At 45.1% G+C, this 15,428-nt stretch overlaps 1 protein-coding gene across 2 annotated transcripts in view; it reads right to left on the bottom strand.

Moving 5' to 3' along the window:
- Window positions 1-15,428, bottom strand: part of Nalf1 (NALCN channel auxiliary factor 1) — a 462,371-nt gene that overhangs the window by 11,331 nt on the left and 435,612 nt on the right. The gene's annotated exons all lie outside the window — the stretch shown is intronic.

Genomic DNA, 15,428 nt, shown 5'->3' with positions numbered 1-15,428 from the left:
GTGGGGACAGGGCAGGAGAGAGATGCTTACTCGTCGAATTAGGAACCATACATTAAGACAGGCATGGTGTCACATGTCTGTAACTCCAGCACTAAGAGGCTGAGGTAGGAGTATTCCCAACAGTTTGAAAATGGTCTGAGTTACATAGTGAATCCCTGTGTAAAGAGTGTGTGAGTGTGTGTGTGTGTGTGTGTGTGTGTGTGTGTGTGCGTGCACACACACGCGTGCACATAAATAAAGAATTAGGCATCAAGAGATAATGTGAAAAATAAAAAGAAACCATGTAAAACACTCATATTTAAGAAACTGAAACATGTGATAGGGTGGAAATGCTGCTTCATGACTGAGAGACGTAGTTATAAGGTCAAGTCCATTTGGGAGGAAGCTGCTTGTGAGGTGGGGGAGGGGATTTGTCGGCTTCTGAGATCCTGGGAGTAGCCATCAAGAAGTGGGAGATTTTTATGCTTTTGTCCTTCTCCAATTCAAAGAATTTATGTTAAGAAGATATAAATGCCTAGATATAAGTAGGCACACATATTCACCAAGGCATTTACATACAGTGAGGAATGAAAGTGAAAATCTACAATGGATAAAAAGACGTGTGCCGTGTCTGTGTCTGACGCGCTTCTGCACACTCACTAAATTCTGCTTTAGAGTCACATTCAGAGATTCAGATGTGACCCATAGTGAAATGTTAACACACAAACACATGGTAGAACAGACACTCTTCCTTTCGGTGGTGGTCCTGGATGGTTTTATTTCAAGTTGACACAAGCTAGAATCACCCGAAAAGAAAGAAACTCAATTGAGAAAATGCCTTTATTGCCTGCAGGGCATTTTCTTAATTGTTGATGGGGGAGGGCCTGGCCCATTGTGGGTGATGTTATCCTTGGGCTGGTTGTCCTGGGTGTTATAAGAAATCAGGATAAGCAAGTCGTGAGGAACAAATCACAAGGCAGCACTCCTCCAATGGCCTCTGATTCCTGCCTCCAGTTTCCTGCTCTGTTTTAGTTCCTGTCCTGAGTGCCTTCTATCATGGACTAAGCTGTGGAAGTGTAGCCAAATAAATACTTTCCTCTCCTTCTTTTGGTCATGGTGCTTCATTACACCAATAGAAACCCTAGCTAGAACCTGGGCTAGAAAAGCCACTGAGTGTTGAAAGTTCAGTAAGCTGTTCTGTGGGAGCTTGGAAGACTTGAATGCTGAGAGCAGTGTGTTTGAGGGAGGCCTGGTTTGAGAAGTTTCAGGGGAAAAAGAGACTCTACCAGGTCACTTGTGTGAAGAATCTGTGGTGTCAGGTGGATGCGAGGCATCAGCTGTGATTAACAAGAGACCAGAACCATTAAGGAAAACCTCTGTTTTTCTGGGACAATGAATGCTGGTGAGCCAGACCTGAAGAATCAACTGTGGTAAAAAAGAGATCAGCATCACTGAGGTAAAATCTAGAAAGTGTTTCCTGAAGGTCAGCACACAGAAGACATGTCCCAGAAGCAGCCAAGCTGTCGCACAATGGTAACAATTTTGATAGTGTAAGAACCACTCAGATGGTGCTGGTTTGAAGGCGTGAAGGGGTTATGGAGAGAAGCTGAGCCTTGGCACTGTGTGGAAAGGCTGGCATCCCAGAAGAGAGCCCAGGAGAGACTATTACTGAAATCTCAGTGAGGTTGCAGCAAGGAACCCCAGCATCTTTAGAGATGCCCAGTTATGGTGGGATGACCACCAAGACCACCAGCAGCCATGGAGTGGAGCCAGCTGGAGCCTGGAGGACAAGCTGTGTGTGCTGCAGAGGGCAGAGCTGGAGAAGTAACCCAAGCCCTTTGCAGGAGCTCAGGAGCTTGCTGGGTGGATCCCAGACATTGGACATTGAGCTATTGTACTTTTGGAGTTTGATTTTGCTTTGTTCAGATTGAAAATAGTGTGTTCTGGTTCTCTCTCGAAGAAAACATTCATTTATTTTCTTGTTTTATAGGAGCCCATAGTTGAGAGTTTGAATTTTTTAAAGAGATTTTAGGATTTAAAAGACACTTTGGATTTTAAAAGAGATTGAATTTTTAAGTGTTTGAAACTGCAAAGACTGTGGGACCCTTGAAACTTGTAAAATGTTTTATATTGTGATATTGATGCTAATGTGTGATCTTGGAGACCAACAAGAAAGGAAAGGTTATGACTTAGCGGTGGTATGTTCGTTTGTCAAGTTGACAAGGATTAGCTCTCCTACAAGTTTTGTGTCAACTTGGCACAAGCTAGAGCCATCTGAAAGGAGGGAACTTTAACTGAGAAAATGCTTTGATAAGATCCAGCTGTGGGGCATTTTCTTAATTAGTGATTGATGGGGGAAGGCCCAGCCCACTGTGGGTGGTGTCATCCCTGAGCTGGTGGCCCTGGGCTCTATAAGAAAGCAGGCTAAACAAGCCATGAAGAGCAAGCCAGTAAGCAGCACCCTCCGTGGCCTCATTAGCTCCTGCCTCCAGGCTCCTGCCTGTTTGAGTTCGTGTTCTGACTTCTTTTAAACCATGAACTAAGATATAGAAGTGTAAGCCAAATGAGCCTTTTCCTCCTCACCTTGTTTTTGGTCATGGTATTTCATCACAGCCATAGAAAGTAAATACTGTGGGAAACCCTGACTAGCACAGCGGTTTCGTGCGGTTTTGTATGTTTTCCACTCACCATTGAGGCTCTGAATTCTGGGCCTGGAGAGAGGTTCAGTTGATAAAGTCCTTTCCTTACAAACACAACGATTAGAGTTTGACCTCCAGAACCTATGTAAAAAGCTATGTGTGTTCACAGACTCTGTAACCAGAGAGCTTGGGACATGGAGATGGGAGGATACCCGGGGAATCCTGGCCAGCAGGTTTAGTGTACTGTAAAACCTCAGGATAGAGAGCAACTATGACGCAAACACGCATGATGGTTAGCACCTGGGGAATGACACTTGAGGTTGTTCTCTGGCCTCCACAGGCATGCATATACACTTGAGTGTGTGTCTGCACACATGTGCAAGCATGTATACACGGGGGGGGGGGAGAACTGAATTCTGCGACTGCCTTAAAGAATGGGAAACTCACTGTGTGATGGTGGCACACATCTTTAATCTCAGCATTTGGGAGGCAGAGGCAGGCAGATGTCTGAGTCTGAGGACAGCCAGGGCTTCACAGAGAAACCTTGTCTCAAAAAACAAAACAATAACAAACGGGAAACTCCTCTAAGTGCTCCTAAAAACCCATCTGCACACTCTTTGATTTTACCCAGAGAATAATTTTGTTAAGCTTCTGTGTTGTGAACTAATCTTTTTATATACTGTGAAGATGTGTCGCTCAGATTGGTTTAACAAAAAGCTGAACGACCAATAGTTAGGCAAGATTTACAGGGCAGAGAGGATGCTGGGAAGAAGAAGGTGGAGACCATGTTAGAGGATGAAGAGCAAGCAACATGAGCATTACAAAGCAGAGGTAACTAAACCACGTGAAAGAATGCGGAGTAAGGGATATGGGCTAATTTAAGTTCTAAGAGGTAGCTAGAAACAAGCCTAAGCTACTGACTGAGCTTTCCTAATTAATACATTTTCTGCATCCTTACTGGAGAGCCAATGGTCCCAACAAAAAGTCCGACTACACTTCTGAGCTATAAAACTATACAAAAATATCATTATGGTACTCTAGACATTTTCAGCAAAAATCTTATCAAATATGTGAAAATCCAGGAGAAAATAGGCAAAGTATACTTCAAAACCAGATAAAGAAAATCATGATGAAGAACAGAATGTTAACACATTTGTTTGTACAAATCACGTCCAACTACAGCAAGCATTTCATTACCAAAGCAGGAAGACAGTTTATAACCCTCTGGAGTCAAACCAGTAGCTAATTGAAAGGATGTCAGGTACTCCAGTTACAGAGCCATGTTCCCGTGGCAACAGCAAGCCCCGAAGAGCAAAGAATGACTGCCAACTGAACATAAGACTTGTAACGTCTACAGTTGGCTTTCTGATGAACTTGAAAAAGCAAGTTAATTTCTATTCTTAAGTTTTCTTGTTTTGCTGAATTTAATGCCTTTACCACCATAGTGGAATAAAAAGTCAAAAAAGCCACTGAGTCCCCGTTCTCTCAAGGTAGAAAATTCTCTTTTGCAGTATTACACTCAGTGAGCCCACCCCATCCTAGACACCCTGATTCCCTACAGTGCATGCAACCAATGGCAACCCTACCTGTTGGCTACTCTGACCTCTCAGTTCGGAAACTCTTGATTACTTCCATTATGGGGTTACCCTTGCTTCCGTTTGTGTTAATTGATGATGCTCATGATTTCAAATAATTGAGACTCCTTCATGGGTAGAATGTTCTCTATTCTCAGGGTAAGTGGAACGGATGGAGGTACAAAGGATCCCCTTGGTAAGAATTAGGATCTGAGGGTTGGGGGAAGGGTGTCACTATACCCAGAGTCCTTGCTTTTTAAAGTCCCAGAGAAGTAGGGTGTTAGGAGATTGCATCTTCTTTATATGATGGAAAGTGGCTTCCATGAAATCCTAACAATATGGCCACCTAAACAAGACTGGCAAGCCAACATGGATGAAGGTATTTCACAAGGCCCCACCCCTAGATGAAGGGCTACGGTAAATGAATGGGGGCTGATAAACAGAGACTCAGTGCTTCCTCAGGGAGGAATACCCCAGTAAGTTGTCCAATCCCCGATGGTCAGCAATAAACGTACATATATCAACACTGAATTGACTCAGCAGGATACACACTACACACACACACACACACATGAATCTCTCTCTCTCTCTCTCTCTCTCTGTATGTATACATACAACAAAATAATCATTTAAGGGGTTACAGGTACAGAAGGAGTAGAGGAAGGGATATAAATGATATAAATAAAATATTATATGTAAAATTCTGAAAAAAAATAAATAAAATTCATGGAAATAGAATGGATTCAGGGAAAGTAAAATAAAAATAATATATTCTACAAAACCATCAAACTATAATTCCTTTCAGAACCACAGGAGAAGCTTATGAAATATGCAGTCAGTCTAAAATGATGGGAGAACATTTCCAAATGGAAAGCAAAGCATTTTAGAGGTAAGAACCTCGTGGACGCCGGGCGGTGGTGGCGCACGCCTTTAATCCCAGCACTCGGGAGGCAGAGGCAGGCGGATCTCTGTGAGTTCGAGGCCAACCTGGTCTACAAGAGCTAGCTCCAGGACAGGCTCTAGAAACTACAAGAAAACCCTGTCTCGAAAAACAAAACAAAAAAAACAAAAACAAAAACAAAAAAGAACCTCGTGGACTTCCCATGGTGACCCACACTCATACATACAGAGAGCTCTGATCAGACTTAGGGGATAGGACATTCAAGGAAAAGGACGAGGAGGAGGAAGAAGAGATCAGGGTAGGGGAGGAGGGCAATTCTGGGGAAGCTTGACGGGAAAATGGAGTATGCCATGCATACATGTATCACATTCTCAGACTACATGGAAACATACTAAGAATCTGGGTGGCTAGATTGCCTTCTCTTTCCCTTTCTTTTCTCTCCAACTTTTCTGTTTCAAGAAGCTATTGTTCCTCAGAGCAGATTTGGTTCTGAGCAATCCTCAGTATAATGCTCAGAGTGGTGAGCTTTTGAGGACTGTTTGCTACTGTCTCATTCTTCACTGAAGGATTCTCAAACTCAAGGCTAAAATATCCTGATAACTGACAAGTGGGTCCCCAGATACCACACACACACACACACACACACACACACACCACACACAGCATTCTGCAGATTTTACTGTGGTGCTAAATTCCATCAAAAAAGATGTTTATGGAATTTCAGAGATCACGTTATTACCCAGCTGAAAGACATCTGCAGTGTCTATGCCCCGTGTTCGGCAACACAACTCCCATCTCACTGCTGTTGGATCTGCCTGGGGGCGCAGATACCATTGCTTCTCTAATCCCATTGTTGTTCCCTGTCCTCTAATCTGGCTGAATTTTTGAAGCCTGTAATTTTTTTTTTCTCATGTAAAGGGTAGAATTTATTCTGGAGTAAGCCACGTTGAATATCTGTTTTATTTCAAAGCTGCAAGCCCATTACTCCCTGACTTATCAGTGGGGGCTGCTATCATAGCTGCAGACTCCCCATCTTCTGGCTGGAAGAGCAGGAGGTTGTTGTGTCTCATCTGGGGCTGAGCGCAAGGCGACAGTGCTGTCCGAATCATTCCTCCAGGCTTCAGGCCTTTGGTCTTGTCATGTCACATGCTGTCTTCACACTTTTCCCACTGTGTGTGTGTGTGTATGCGTGTGCGTGCCCAAATCTCCCCCCTTTCAAATACATACTTAAGTTCTGGACAGTGCCTGCGAAGACTCACACACTGAAGCCCCAACTTGTAATGTCTCCTAGTGCGACTATCTGTGAAGCTGTCTTTCTTCTGGGACACTGAGTATTCTGCTGCTGTCTCACCTACGCTGAACTCACGCCCCTTTCTGTGTTTGATTTTTATAACATTCTCCTTAGTTCAGGGGACTTATGCACCCTACACACAAACACACACACATGCACACACACACACACACACACACACACACACAGTTGTTTGTTTTGTCGGGCTAAAATTTTAACTCAAGGTCTAAGATTTAAAACTAATTTTAAAACCAACATTTCCTCCTTTATTTACCCAGATTCTGTGTGAAATGTAGCAATTTAAATTGCAGGCATATACAAACGATACAGTCATCATCACTTTTTCATTTATGCCTCGCAATGCTTGAACGTGCATGGGCAGCCCGTTTATGGTGGCTCATCCATGGGAATGTTATATTAGAAATTAATAAAAGCGTTAGTTATATGTTGTTATAATTATTATTTTATATGAGTGTTATAATGCACAGAACAATGTCAGTTAGAGTCGTAGCCATATTTAGTGACACACATAAGAAGCTTTGCCTGTTTTTTGATGACAAGAATATAGCTATGTGCTCGTGTGTGTGTGTGTGTGTGTGTGTGTGTGGTGTCCAGGGGTGGAGGAAATAGGAGCAAGAGCCATCAAGTGCTCAAGAGACAGAGGGTGAGATCTGAAAAAATCTCGCTCTCCATCTGGCTGGCAGATCTAGACATCTGACCACAGCTTTTCCAGGAACAGAGAGCTAGACAGTCTTGGTCTTTATTTAACCAAATTAAGGAAAAAAGAAAGAAAAGAAAAGACAGAAGGGGGAGGGGAAGAGGTCCATGCTGCAAAATACTTGTAGCATCCATCTTTGCTGTGATGTGTGGTGTAAGGAGCCGGGGGAGGGGGTTGTTTGAGAGTGGTACCAACCCTGTAAGGCAGAGGTGGGAGCCATGGGCTTCCAGTTCTGTGAGCTCGTCAAACAACAGAGACCTTTCTCATGAGCGAGTGCCAGGGTAGCTGACTGGCAGTTCTTGTCCCACTTACGACATGAACACTGGACCAATAACTGTTAACTATTTGCTTTTGCAGTAACAGACTTGGAAAAGCTATAACAGACTAGAGAAGGAGTTTTAAACTTTTTCCACCTGTGATCCCTCTTCATTCTAGACATTTCAAGATTATGAACTATTGATAATAGTTGATAATAGTCATAAAGAAATTTGTTTTATGATTCTTCTTTAGCAAACACTGAATTTTGCTAGCCATAGAAGATGAAAACCAGTGGGCATGCTAGTGAGATGGGTGTGCTTACTTATTTTTGAATCTTGAGTGAATGTTTCACGCTGCAGGATACAGTGTCTTCAACATTTTCCAGAGCTGATCAATATTTTGATTCAACAGTCACAATGCTGAAAATGTCACTTTGCATAAATCTTTGGTACAAAGAAACAGAGCCACGTTTGAGACCATTTCAGAAATGGATGGAAATCCTATCCTAATCTGAAGTCGCAACTCTTTTGGCAAGTTTTATGAAACTGAAGCCAGTAACTCAAACAGTGATTTGTGCCATCAAGTGTTCTGAAACAAGGCAACCCTAAATATACCTAACTTAGAGGTTTGTATGTTGAGAAATGATGGCAGAAAATAGTTATTCTTTCCTTTCTGTAACTAAACCATCCTGGCCCCCTAAGAGCAGAAAACATCATACAATAAGGACACCAAAATTAACAGTATACAACAGTCACTGTGTGAGTCTGGGTTTTCAGCAGCTCTTGTCGATGCTACTCAGTGGAGGGTGTGCGCCTACTGTGTATTCACTGACATTACAACAGGACTCTGGGGAGCCCTGACAGAAACACCGAGAATTCACTTCAGACTTCGAATTATTTTGGGGTGATCGCAGTCGGAAACCTTTCATTGTTGCTGACTTTTCATGATCCCGAATTCGGCAGTGCATCCCACGTTTTAAGAAGCCGTGGGGTAGCCAGACTTGTTCTGACGGTGGTTGAGTCTACAATGGTGGGGGAGAAGAGCTGTGGTCAAGCAAGTTCAGTTTGCAGCAGCCAGAGAGCAGGGGTTGACCATTCATAAAGTCTTGAGTGCAGGTGAAACAGGCAGCTGACCAAGGGATTGCTGTCCTCCTGCTCTGGTCGACCTAGCTTTGCTAAATTTTCTTACCTAATTTAGAATTCCACATATTCGACACTCCAGCCCAACAGAGCTAGCTCCTTCTAGAGTCCCCTCATGGGTGCTCATGGATCCAGAAACAGATACTGTTAGCTCCTTGACCAGTTCAAAGACAGTTGAGTCGTGATGCCACGAAAGCCTCCTAAAGGGTACCAGTGTTCTCCACACATGCCCCTGCATTGCTCCAGATGCTGCCTTGATGACCAGAACAGTGAGTTCTGGAACCTGTGATTCAGCTTGGATTCCTCCTGGTACTAGCCCAACACCAGTCCCCACCTGTGCTCCAGGCTCAAATTCCTCAGCTCTCCTGGTCTATGCCGGTTAACATCTCCTCTTAGATCCTGCAAGCTGTAGGATGTGAAACAGAAGGTCCGCTGGAGACGTGTCAGAATTTCCCCGAAGCTGTGGAGAACAGCAGGTTTGTGGAGGGTAGCACCCTGCCACCCACAAACCCAGAACGATGGGCGTGTGCCCACAAGCTCTTTCAGGCTCTCTGTCGGCACCCAGGATGGATGGATCTCAGGCCGTGCTCCCCACTCTTCACCCAGACAAGTGGGAAATCCCCAGCCTCTCCAGCAAGTCAGTCATCTCCCTGCGACCCTGACCCTTGGACGGGACTGGAGGGGGGTGTGAGTCCGTCTGAGGGGGAATCTTCTGTCTGAGTATTCATTCCATGGGCTTAGTGACATTCACTGACTGTACGAAGAATGGAGACTTAGAGTCGGGATGCATTTCCACGGCCTCTGAAGAATCTAGACATACTAAATTCTGTTCCCCATGACAGGAACCCTTGCCAGAGGCAGACACTTGATGGTAGAGAACAAAAGCAACTGGGGGTAGGAAGGATCCGAACTTGGGGTACAGAACACCTGCAAATACCAGGTTCTACAGGAAGGAGTTCAAACTGAATGAAGGTATTCTTACATGCTGCACATTTAATTTTGTGGCCTGTTATCTTTTCTCTGTATTTTATTCTGGCGAAACTAATCTCTTTAAATTTGTCTCTTGACTTCAAGGATCATAAAATTAATGAGATTTATTTATTTTTTTTGCCTGCTATAAATAACTGGACTTTCCTTCACCCCACTCCACCCAAAGAATTGAATTTGGAAAAAAAAATACTTGAACATACACACACACAGCTTAAATGTAGCAATAGGAAGTGGCCGAGACATTGGTATAAAATATATGGAAAGCCTGTTTCTCTACTACAATACTGTGATGAGAACATGTTTAAAAATCTTTTTCAAGACTCCACTCCTTTCTAATCTCGATCACGTGTGTATGAGAGAGAGAGAAAGAGGCAGAGAAAGACAGAGACAGAAAGACAAAGACACAGAGAGACAGAGAAAGACACACACGTGGAGAGAGAGAGAGAGAGAGAGAGAGAGAGAGAGAGAGAGAGAGAGAGAGAGAGAGAGAGAGAGAGAGAGAGAGAGAGAGAGAGAGAGAGAGAGAGAGAGAGAGAGAGAGAGAGAGAGAGAGAGAGAGAGAGAGAGAGAGAGAGAGACAGGAGAACTGCCTTTTCCTACTTGACGGAAGATTTCAGACGCCCTGCAGTAGCGCGTACCCGCCGCGAGGCTGCGCCATCCACCGCCTCAGCTAATCCACCCAGGAAGGCAGGAACAAAGCATCCTACGGTGTTTTCCCCAGAGGCAGAAACATAACCCTATCCTTGTCACAGCTAAAAGAATGGGATGCACAATTTACACGGAATTCTCAAAATATGTTTTATCTTCGTTGTCAGTAACCCCCAACGGGCCAACTTCTACGTTTGTTCTTGCGAATTTGGAGCAGCAAATGACATCAGGCCTACTTTATCCATCAATCAAAGGGTAATTTCCCATGTTTGTTACCATGGCACCCACAGCTGTGGCACACTCTACCGCTTCTGTCTCCTTAATCTCAGCTCCCTATTACCAGTAAGCAATCGAGGATTGCTCTGGGAGCCCTGGGCCGGTGAGGGAGGCCTGGGAGGGAAATACCATAATTATTAAGGGGGAGGCTGGGTGGTGAGGCCATGGTCACCGCCCCTGCTCTGCAGAGGGAGACCCTCACAGGGCAGCGTGTGATGGGGCCTGCAGCGGAACTAACCGGGAGTGAGACTCAACCACCCTGGCACTGACTGACAGTCTGCCCTGACAACACCCGGAACTTCTCCCTAATTACCTCTCAAACGCTCCTCCTGCCACGTCACTTCTGTTCCTCAATGGAAAAACCAAGAGGCATCTCAGTTCATCGCCCCCGCCCCCTTTCTCCGAAGCAGAATTAAGCAGAGGCAGAAGCCCTTTTTGCCAACTAGATCTGTGGTCAGAACACGTGGGGGCAGTGAGCTCGGCTCCTGAGTCAGATGCTCTAGCACCGTGGACAGTTTGCTCAACTCTTCAATAGGTCTCCAGCTTAATAAGGGTCAGGTTATTCTACTGATGATCACAACACTACCTCAGAGCGCTAAAGTTCAGGACATGGTTTTGTAAGGAAGATGCCCGAGGGCTGGGGACGAGGCTCAGATGGCCATGCATGTTTCAGGTTCTGATTTGATCCTCAGTGCTTTGTAAACCAGGCATAGCATTGAGTTCCTGTCACTTAAGTACGTGGGAGATGGAGGTAGGAGGACTGGTCATTTGAGATCAATCACCCTCAGTTACAGAAGGAGCTAGAGTTACCCTGGGCTCCATGAGACCATACCTCAAACACAAAAACAAAGGAAGCAATGGGCTGAAATGTGGAATTTAATTCTAAATTAATTCAATGATGAATTGAACTTCATGGTTGTTTTGAGAAAATTTGTGATTTGAAACTACCAACATTTTATCAGCCCTGGGCCTGAGCTATACCATGTTTGTGGTTAAAGGAGTCAGAAGCATCCACTCATGTCTAAGGGAACTAACGGGTCCCACTGAAGTCTGGGTTACCACACCGCTGGACAGAACCAGCCCCTCTGCAGCAGGGGCCACATGCTGTTCTCAGTGTTATGGAGGAGTTCTCCACCTGAGCGAAGCCATAACCGCTCTCACTAAATCTGTGGAACCTGAAGAAATCCCAGCACTCCTTTTCCCCTTTCCTTTTTCTTTTCATTTATCGCATACTTTTTAGTTATTTGAAAATTTTGCTAACATATTCTGATCACATCAGCTCCCTCTACCAGCTCCACCCAAATATTTCTCCTCCTACCCACTCAGCTTTGCTCTCTCTCTCTCTCTCTCTCTCTCTCTCTCTCTCTCTCTCTCTCTCTCTCTCTCTCTCCCCAATCTAGTCTGTCTCTGTTGCCCATAGATTCTCTGGTGTATAGTTTCCCCCTGGAGTATGGTCAACTAACCAGGGGACACTCTCTAAAGAAAACTGCTCCTCCCTCTCCTAGCAGCGATCAACCACCAATAGTCACTCACCCAGGGCAGGGACTTCAAGTCCACCTCCCCCCCCCCCCCAGCATGCTCTACGTTTGCTTGGTTCGAGCGTGACATTTCTTGTGCACAATGTGACAAAGTGAGCTACTATGTACAGCTTCCATCCTCTGTCCCCCCCCCACCTCCAACACACTCTTTCCCCAGAATTGCGTGCTGACTCTGGTTCTTAAGATCCTTCTGCCTCTTCTGCTATCATCCCAAGCCCTGGGAGGAGAGGATGTGATGAGGATGTCACATTTAGGGCTGAGGTCTCTTGTTCTGTGCACCTCCACCAGTTGTTAACACCGTCTACTGCAAATGAAATCTTCTCTGGGGAGTGCTGAGAGACTCATGGAAGTATGGTTCTGTGGATCATTCATTAGGACTCGAATACATGCCTGTTTATCGGAGTGATAGCATTAGGTTCTCCCAGAGTCTATGATCTGTCTAGTCTCGGGCTCTTAGATTAATAACAGTGCCAGCTTTGAGCATCATCTTGTGAACGGATCTTAGAGCAGCGGCTCGCTACCTTCCTAATGCTGCGACCCGTTAATGCAGTTCCTCATATTGTGCTGGCCCCAAACCATAACGTTGTTTCTGCTGCTACTTCATACCTGTGATGTTGCTACTGTTATGAATCGTAATGTAGATATCTAATGTGTGACCCCCCCCAAAAGGGGTCACAACCGATAGATTGTGAACCATTGACTTAGACTCTTCCAAAACTTAATGATAAATGACCTTATTCACTTGATGTGGGAGGTCCTTCTGTCTATGTGTTGCTTTTATTGGTTAATGAATAAAGCTGCTTTGGCCTATGGCAGGGCAGAGTATAGCCAGGCTGGAAGATATATATATATCTTCCAGAGAGAGAAGAGAGAAGAGAGAAGAGAAAAGAGAGAAGAGAGAAGAGAGAAGAGAGAGAGACAGAGACAGAGACAGAGACAGAGACAGAGAGAGACAGAGAGAAAGAGAGAGAGAGAGAGAGAGAGAGAGAGAGAGAGAGAGAGAGAGAGAGAGAGGACAGAGTCAAGGAGACACCATGTAGCTGTTAAGGGGAAGGACAAACTGGGATCTTTGGGATCTTACCAGTAGGTCACAGCCTCGTGGCAATACACAGATTAATAGAAATGGGTTAATTTAAAATGTAAAAGTTACTTAATAAGAAGCCTGAGCTAACAGGTCAAACAGTGTTGGAATTAACATAGCTTCCATGTGATTATTCGGGTCAGGGTGGCCGGAAACAAATGAGCAGGTCCCATTCACATTCACCACTTTGTTTTCACATGTCGTAAGGAAGGAGCAACCGTCCTGACTTGGATGGTGGGTTTTTGTTGTTATTTTGTGTTATTTTATAGACTGTTAAGTGCTTGCTGTGGGCCCTGTGCTTTATGTGTGCCAGTGTGCCTACCGTGAGAAGCCAACCAGGCCGCCTTGGCTTACCAGTAGCCGCGGTGAAGAGGTTACACCTGACTTCTCTTTTGAGCCCGCTCCCTCCTAACTTTACAAGAACTTTCATTCACTACACGGAGAGGAGTATGGCTGGTTCACACGCACTCCAAGGTGCATGTGGGTCTGTGTGGATCTTCAACAAGGAACTTAGGAAGCATTTACACAGCAGTTGAGCAGAGAGTGCTGAGCTCCTGCAGCCCCCCTTCTTCCAGAAGCAAGTCCGGCCTGAGCGCTGTGAACTTCAGCAGAGGCCTGCCTGGCTGTCTTGATTTTCCAGAAGTGGAGTCTGGTTTTGGTCATACCTGTAACTCTACTCATCTGGCCAGAAGGCAAGGAGGATCATATGTGTGTTTGTATAAGGTCTTGCAGCGACTCTGCAACCTCAGGTGGATGACAGTTGCCAGTGATCAGCCTGGACACAGAGTTTCTGTCAAAGCCTTGTTCCACCCCAGAAGAGAGCCACGATTCTTCCTGTTGTATGAGCTCACAGGATTTCAGTGCTGTGTCTGGAAAGCTAACTGTAGCAGTCTGAGCTCCTTGGTGTAAGGGTCCCAAGGCTGACAGAAAGCAAACAGCAAAGAGGCCTCTGCTCGCTCAGCGCCACACAACTCCAAAGGCCTCCAAGGAGCCGGCATTCTAGGCCAGTGAGAGATTTCTCCCTGTTACCTTTCCTTAGAGATGTCACTACAGCTACAAACCAGAAGACTTTACAAAACCCCTAACAACTAAAAATGCAAGCTGTACACAAGACCTTTTGGTGCAGAAGAAACCTGTGACTGCCTTTGCATCCCAATAGCTTGAAAGTGTCTAGAGCAAAGAACGATACACATGTGAATAGAGATGGGAGATGATAGGTCGGCATACGAACCCCGAACCTTCTCTGTGCTTTTGTCTTCATGAGCTCCTGGTGGGATCTGCTGAGCAGACCAGGGGAGGGTGGCATGATGTGAGGGAAGGAGCTAAGGTACAGCCTGTCACAGAAGGCCAGATGTCACAAGCATCCCTCGGACAAGAATTTTAGAATACAGGATTTTATTTTTATGGGCTTTATGGAAAGTTCTATGGGAAAGTCAATATAAATTAAAGCCTATTTCTGCTGAATTTTTCCACCGAGAAAACAAGATTTTCCCCTCTTCTTCTTGTTTCTTACTCTTCTTCACTCCTCCCTTCCTTCCCCTTTCCCCTTCTCCTTCATTCTCCTTCTCCCTCTCCCTGAACCACTCTCTCTCTCCTGCCTGTTACTGCCAAGATTGTATGCTCCCTCATCCACATCCTCTCAGCATGTGCAGATGCCTGGGCTGGGGAGCGTTATCGCCAGGTTGTGTGATGGAACACACGCACTTCTGCCACCCAGGGCAGGCTCTCAGGGTACTGAGTGTCTTGGTGGTTCGTTACACCGGACAGAGGCGACCTGGGAACCACCTGATATGTTGTCATAATGAGCATATCGACTTGTCATTGTTTGATTTTATTATTTATTTTTAGATGTATTTATGTTATGTATATTAGTGGTTTGCCTACATGTACGTCTGTGTGCTGTATGCATACCTGATACCTGCAGATGTCAGAAGGGGGCATTAGATCCCCTGGTACTGCAGTTACAGAGGGTTGTGACCCACCGTGGGGTTGTTGGGAAGCATCCCCAGGTTTTCATGAAGAAGTACTCTTAACCTCTCAGCCTTCTCTCCAGCCTCTTATTTTTTTATTATATTTATTTTTAAATTGATTTTGTGCCTGTATGTATGATCAGAGGACAGCTTGAAGGGGTGGACTCTCTCCTTCTGCCGTCTTGGCCCCAGGGACTGAGCTCCAGGTAGTCAGGACGAGCACCAGGTACCTGCCTGCACACACCTATCTTTCTCGTTCTTCCACTGTTCAGGGGAATGTTTGAAAGCCCAAATACAAAGAGAACTTTCTGGTTTCCCCAGACTTATTTTTATGTTCAAAACTCAAACATTAAGCAGGAGATGAATCAAGTCAAATAGTTTAGAAAACTGGGCCGTCCCTCCTCTTCTGAGAGTACATAAGGAACT

Source organism: Arvicola amphibius, chromosome 4 (assembly GCF_903992535.2).
Source record: "Arvicola amphibius chromosome 4, mArvAmp1.2, whole genome shotgun sequence".
In the NCBI taxonomy this organism is placed as follows: domain Eukaryota; kingdom Metazoa; phylum Chordata; class Mammalia; order Rodentia; family Cricetidae; genus Arvicola; species Arvicola amphibius.
This window is presented reverse-complemented; position numbering and strand designations above follow the sequence as displayed.